The sequence below is a fragment of the Chionomys nivalis genome, chromosome 7, assembly GCF_950005125.1.
Source record: "Chionomys nivalis chromosome 7, mChiNiv1.1, whole genome shotgun sequence".
NCBI lineage: Eukaryota > Metazoa > Chordata > Mammalia > Rodentia > Cricetidae > Chionomys > Chionomys nivalis.
In genome coordinates this window covers 98673800-98680880 of record NC_080092.1, presented here as the reverse complement: position 1 = coordinate 98680880, position 7081 = coordinate 98673800, and positions in this window count along the sequence as shown.

Sequence of the window (7081 nt, the reverse complement as noted above, 5' to 3'; positions counted from 1 at the left end):
TGCAGCACTCAGCATTGGCCCACAGCCTGCCACGGAGCCCAGCCTCCCTTCTGTTTGGATTAGGCAATGACATCATGGCCAAAGGCTGTCACTCCCCAACACCAAAGGAAGCAGGGGATGGTGGCGGGAAACCTGAGCCTCTGAGCCTCCCATCCCTGACCAGCAGGCCAGGGAACCTGAAGCCACCATTCCCAAGCAACCCCTGCTGAGCTGGGCAGTAAGTTCTGGGTCTCTGACCCGCCCCCCTCCCTGCTAGCTGAGGCTGCTTCCTGGGGAAAGGCAGCTGAGAGGGGCACAGGGTTTTCATCACAAACCGCTCATGAGTAAAAGCACATGACCACATGGCCGGGGCCAAGCGGAAATAGCCTGGGCCTGAGGGAATGAGAGCAGCGAGTCCTGGGGCGTCCACTCCTCGCCTCATCTACATTCCTGAGTGCTTCGCTGAAGTGGTCTAGAGGGTCCCCCAGAGCCCAGGCAGAGGGGAGCCAGAAGAGAGGGGAGGGAAGCCAGACACTCTTAAGAATCCAACGCTACAGGAGCCTGCTCTCCTTTCTGGACAGAGGGCAGGGATCCCTGGCTTTGCCTTTGTTTTAGGATGGAAGCCCTGAAAACCTGAGAGGAGAGACCTGACCCTGCAAGGTCCCTGTGAAGCCAGCCGGCACAGGCTGAAGCTGCCACACCAGCCTTCCTCTGTCTGGGATGCTGACCCAACCAGCACAGAGCTATGTGGCAATGCTTTGGGGCCAGTCATCAACAGGGTTTCCTGTTCCCCTCCAGGACACCCTCCCTCCCTCTCTCTGTTCTGCCCTCCCTTCCTGTCTGGAGTCCTTGTACCCACATAGGTGGGGGCAGGACTGCTGCTGGGGGCTGGGAAGTTGTGTCTCACATTGGCTGCCGGCACAGGCACCTACATCCCCCAAATTGGCTAAAGTGGACACGAAATGCTAGGCTCATGGGTTCATGAGATGCCTGGCTGGGAAAGGGAGGAAGGGTAGAGAGACAGGCAGCCGGGTTGTGGGAGATGCCAAGTTGTCACTTTAAAGAAGTATGGGACAGGGTAGGAGGAAAGCTGAAGGGACCTGTGGGCCCAGAGCAAACAACATCCAAAAGTGGGTGTTTGATGAGCTGTGGCCAAGGCCTTTCCCACTGCCCTAGAAAGAAGAGCTCTATGGTTCTGGAAGGGGTGTCCTGTCACTGCCGGCTGGCATCTTCACCTGATTTCCAGAGCTGGACAGAAAGCCCCCTCCGCCCCCAGCTCCTGATAACCAGAACACTCAGTGTACACCTATCTGTTCAGATTAGAGACGTTCAAGGTCACACAATTGGAGTCACTATCTTACCGCGCCCAGCTTTGTAAATTAATCCCTGTATCTCTAACCTCCCCTCTGTCCCTGACCCCCTGACCAGCGTGGGTAGTGTAGAACAGGACTCCCGCCTGGGGCTCAGGGTCCCTGGATTGTTCCAAAGTGGTTATTTCTTCTGCAAAACAGAAGCCTGCTCCTCACTTTACGCAGGGCCAAAATTTGTAGCCGTTTCTTTCAATCAATCAATCAGTCCATCAACCAATTTAGTGTGTGTGTGTGTGTGTGTGTGTGTGTGTGTGTGAGTTCCAGCACATGCATGGGACAGTATTTATGTGAAGGAGGCCAGAGGGTCTCAGTTTCTACCCTCTCGAGGCAGAGTCTCTCATTTACAAGGCCACTGTGTCCCTGGAGCCTCAACACGCCAATCATTAGGGGCCAGTCTCCAAATGGAGAGCGTGAATAAAGAAAGGAGACTTCTGTGGAAATGCCCTTGCGTGCATCCAGCACTCAACTGTTGGGTTGAGGCAGGGCTGCAGTCTGTCTGCAGGTCCAGGCGGTGTTAACTCACCATCTTGTAAGCCTTGGAATGTCCTGAGTAAACAGCCCCACCAAAAGGGTGGACCCCACCTGCCTGATGCGGCCAAGACTCTGATGCCCGGTTGGGTGGGGAGGAACATCGTGGAGCTGATGGGAATCCCAGGTCACACTAGTGCAGTCTCCTCCCAGAGAACCAGACCGGTGAACCCATGCCCATCTCCCCAGCAGCCTCCCTCTTCCAGCTCACATAAGTCCTGCCCAAGAAGATCCCTCCCCCACAACTGCTTCTACAGCTTCCTGTTGTTGGCTCAAGAACTACTTCCTTGGCATGTGTGGCCAGTTTGGATGCCCAGCGTCTGAGAAGAGCGTCTGGCTCTCCAGGAACCTGATGGAAAGAGGGGTGGGGGACGCTTCCTCTCTGCTCAAGCTGTCACTGAGGAGAGAACACCACATGCAGGGTGGGTCCCAAGATGGAGAGCTTCCCATCCCGGGCAGGCTCATCCTGAGTACCAGGGTGCCTGTTCCACCCTGAGGCACGCTGACACTGTTTACCTGGGAGAAATGAGGGAGGTGCCCTTGGCGCTTCCTCCTGGCCTGGACAGTGTTTCCTTGGTCCACCCAACACATGTTTGCTGGGTGTGCTGAAATGTGGGAGGGATGAGCAAATGGCTCCACATGGCTCCAGGCCCCAGCTCTGGGCTGGGAGTCTCTTGCAAGTGTGATAGTTCCTAGTGTGTGATCCACTGGCCTGGAAGACCTCGCCACGGATTTCCTGCTTGTTGGCCTGACTGGCATTGCCACCTCCCATCTGTCAGGAGAGAGCCCGGGACACTAAGGGTGGGGCTCATTTGGAAAGTGTTTGCCAAGCATTCACCATGCTCCAGAACTGCATTAACGGGGTATGGTGACACACCTGAATCGTAACACTCGGGAAAGGGTCGGAAGTTCAAGGCCACCCTCAGCTATGTAGCAAGTTTGAGGCCAGCCTGGGATCTCAGAGAACTAAGACTCAATTTCTTCTCCCTACCTCCCAAAAAGAGAGAGATTGAGGAGGCTGGGGTTGATGGTAACAGTGGGGAGTGACCAGGCCCACTGTGCTCTTACCTCACATTTTTGCCCCATCCCCGAAGAGGAGAGTTGGGGTGGGCTGGGGCAGCAATCCTTTCTCCGTGGTTGCTCTGCATTGTTGAGCTCCCTAGCCAAGGAACGTGAGCACACCAAAGCCTCATGCAAGGGCTAATCCTGCCTCTTGATGGGGGGTAGACGGGTTCCCATTGCAGAAGAGAAAGAAGATGGGCAGGGTCTGAAGCTGGGCAGTCGGTACTCTGTGGGTACCAGGCAGAATGAGGGCAGAAGCTGGAGGTAAGTTGGAATCTAGACCTGGTCATCAGGGCATCTGCTCTATTATGTAGGTCTCAGGTGCCTCCTGGGACTGAGGCTACCTGGAGTCAGCCACCCCAACTTTACAGCCTTGAATGCCCGTTCATGCAATGCATGTTTTATTTGTTTCTTTGTTGTTTTTTAACTTTCCTTTTTTTCTGTTTTGTCTTATTTTACCAGACAGGGTTTCTCTGTGTAACAGCCCTAGCTGTCCTGGAACTCATTCTTGTAGACCAGGCTGGCCTTGAACTCACAGAGATCCGCCTGCCTCTGCCTCCCTAGTGCTGGGATTAAAGACATGAGCCACCACCACCTGGCTTGTTTTAACTTTTTAAGGTTGATTAATTCTATTGTGTGTGTGTATCAGTGTTTTTGTCTCTGTGTATGTGTGTGTGTGTGTGTGTGTGTGTGTGTGTGTGTGTATGTGTATGGATCATGTGCCTGCCTGGGGCCTTCAGAGGTCAGAAGAGGCAGATGGGAGGCTCTGGAACTAAAGGTTCGGAGAGTTGTAAGCCTCACCATCTGGGTGCTGGGAACCAAACCCAAGTCCTTTGCAAAAGCAACAAAAAGCTCTTAACCACTAAGCTATCTCTCCAGCCCCTGGTTTTCAGGTTGTTGTTGTCTTTCCAGAGATGGGTGCCTCACTGAGACTGGCCTCAATTCATGGCACTCCTCCTGACCTCCTGAATTCTGAGGTCACATGTGTGTACTGCCACATCCATCTAGGAGGGTGGAGGGTTTTACTTGTTTGTTTGGTGGGGATCAGTATCCTTAAACTCACTGAGTAATGAAGATGACTTGATATTCCGTTCCTCTGTCCCAGCCCATCCGGTTGACATCACAGTTGTGTACCCACACACCATGATGTTAGGGAGGTTTTCTATTATCATCAGTTTGCAGATAAGCCGAGGAAATCGGCAGAGAAGGCACATAATGTAGTTACCATTATCAGTTCGCAGGCTCCTGCCCTACCTGCCTGTCCTTCCAGAAGAAGCATGCTGTCTTGTCCTGTTTCTCTCTGTCCCTCTCGGAACCCTCCCACATCACCCAGAACATGCTCACCCTCTTGCTCCCACCCTCCCTGCGCACATCCTCTCTCAGCCCTCTGACCCGGCTCCAAACTCCGCTCTCCTTCCTCAGTCTCTTTGGGTACTTCACTGGCTCGGGTGAGGCCAGCACAGTTCAGCCTCAGGGCCTGAGGAACTATCTAGCAGGCCAAAGTAGGACCGGGGAATCTGTTAGCCCACCTCCCCACATCAAGAGGAAAGGTGAAGAATTAGGGGTGTACTCATTTGATAAGTTTGCCTGGCATTCACCAAGCCCCAGCACTGCACTAATGGGGTGTGGTGGGACTTCCATCACCTGTAGGAACAGTGCTCAGAGAAACGGAAGAAGGAAGGGGGCCAAAAGGAAAGCTGGACCTGGAGATAGGGAAAGGTTTGCCTCATGGAATCCTGTTTGGAGAAGACAGCTATGGAGGGGAGTATGGACATGCGGTGTTTTCTTGCACCAGAAATGAATACATATACACATACTGTACCCATAGGTCGACTTGTGGCTGAGAAAGCCAGCATCTGGCTGGGGGTGGGGCTCAAGTGGTAGAGCACTTGCCTCGCATGCATGAGGCCCTGGTTCTATGCCTAGCACAGCCAAAAATTTAAAAATACAGATCTGGATATGGTGGCACATTCCTTTAGTTCCAGCATTTGAGGCAGAGACAGGTAGATCTCTGTGGGTTCGAGACCAGCCTGGTCTACATAGTGAATTCTAGGACACCTAGGTCTATAGAGAGAGATCCTCTCTCAAAAAATTAAAACTAAGAATATTTTCAAATATTTATTTTATTTTGTGTGTATAGGTGGTTTTATCTGCATGTATATCTGGGCACCATGTACATGCTTGACACCACCAGAGGCTAAAAGAGGACATCAGATTTCCTGGGACTGGAGTTACAGATTGTGAGCCACCATGTGGATGCTGAGTCTTGAACCCAGGTCCTCTGCAGGAACAGCGAGTGGTCTTAACCACTGAGCCATTTCTTCAGCCCCATAAATAGAAGTTAAGAGAAAGTCATCACCTTGCACATGGATGGAGATGACTCACGGGGTGTGGGGAGGGGGAGATGGTGGTGCAGGAGAGTGGTTACAGATGGGAGACATCACTGGATAGCCCCCCAGTTGTAGCCTAGGTCCTTGTATCCTCCCCTGCCCACCAAGCAATGGCCCTGGTCCTTTCTCATGGCACCTTCAATCTGTACATCTGAGGTGTTTCCACACTTGATCACTGCTTATGCTGTGCCCGAAACTCTAAGAGACGGTGCCTAAGTTACCCAGCCCCTAAGTTCTCTTAGAAACTATTTCAGATTTACAAAATCCACAGCGGTTCTTCCTCATTTGCAATAACAATGAAAGATTGAAAGAAAGATGCTACAGGCAGCTGACGTGCAATAACTTTCTGAATCAACAGTATTCTGTCACCCCCACTGTGTGTGTGTGTGTGTGTGTGTGTGTGTGTGCTCTCAGGAGTGGATGGATAGCAGAAGCCAACTTCAGTTGTTCTTGCTCAGTGGCCATCTGCCTGTTGCTTAATATGTGTGTATATGTGCGAGCGTGTGCATACGTACGTGTGTGTGTGTGTGTGTGTGTAAGTGAACGTCATGTGCTTGTGAGAGACAGATGAGATCAGAAGAGGGCATTAAATTCCCTGGAACTGGAGTTACAGGCAATGTGAGTCACCTGATGTGGGTACTGGGAACTGACTCAGGGTCCAGAAGAACATCAAGTACCCTTCAGTGCTGGTCATCCCTATTGGCCGTGGTTTTTTTGAGATAGGGTCTCTCATGGAGACCTCAGATTGAGAGGTTAGGCTGGCTGCCAAGAGTTGCAAGAACTCTCCTGCTTCTACCTCCCCGGTGCTGGGATTGCAATCACATGCCACAAAGACAGACTTTTACGTGGGCTCTAGGAGTTGAACTCAGGTCCTCACGCTTATACAGCAAGCACTTCACTGACTGATCCATCTCCCTGGTCCCTCAATCCTACTTTGAAAAAGTCAGCCCCAGGCATCTCTTGATGGATGACACCACTCTATTTTAGGTTAGCAACAGTCAAAAAATGGCTTTGGATTTGTCAAGGTGCTAAAAATAGCCACCCTGTCTGACATCTGTCTGAATTGTCTGTCTCTGAAGCAAAAACGACTTTTCCATTCTTTTCATGTTTCCCAGCATTCCCTGGCTCAGATCCACACCACATATTTTAGCGGGAAATTGTACTTTTTCTTTTTAACTATGTGTGTGTGAGTTCAGGTGCCCTTGGCGGCCAGGGACACAGGATACTGGTGGAAGCTGGAGTTACAGGCGGTTGTGGATCACCTAGGCTGGGCGCAGGGAATTGAACTTCAGTCCTTAGCAAATACAGCAACCACCTTTCCAGCCTCCTTTATTTCTAGGCCCCGCCCACCCCAGGTTTGAGACGGGGTCTCTTTATGTAGTTCCAGGCCGGCTTGAAATTCAGTACCAACCACGCTGACCTCACACTCAGGTCAAATCTCCTTTCTCAGCCTCTCAAGCGTTGGCATGAGAGGTGTGTGCCGCTGTGCCTGACTGCCACTGCTCTTTAATTGTGCCATTTTCCTCCATTTTTGTCTACCTTGATGATGAACATCTGAAAGCAAAGGTCCCCGTGCAGCAGGCAGGGCCAGGCCACCCATCACCTGTTCTCTTTCAGCCTTTAGCTCCTTGGTCTCTCCTAGAACACAGACATGCTTCGGCATAACTCCTTACACGCCGTATCTCCGGGGAAAGGTAACTCCGCAACGCTTGCTGGCCCCTAGGCCCACTTCAAGCGTCCATTGCTGTTCTA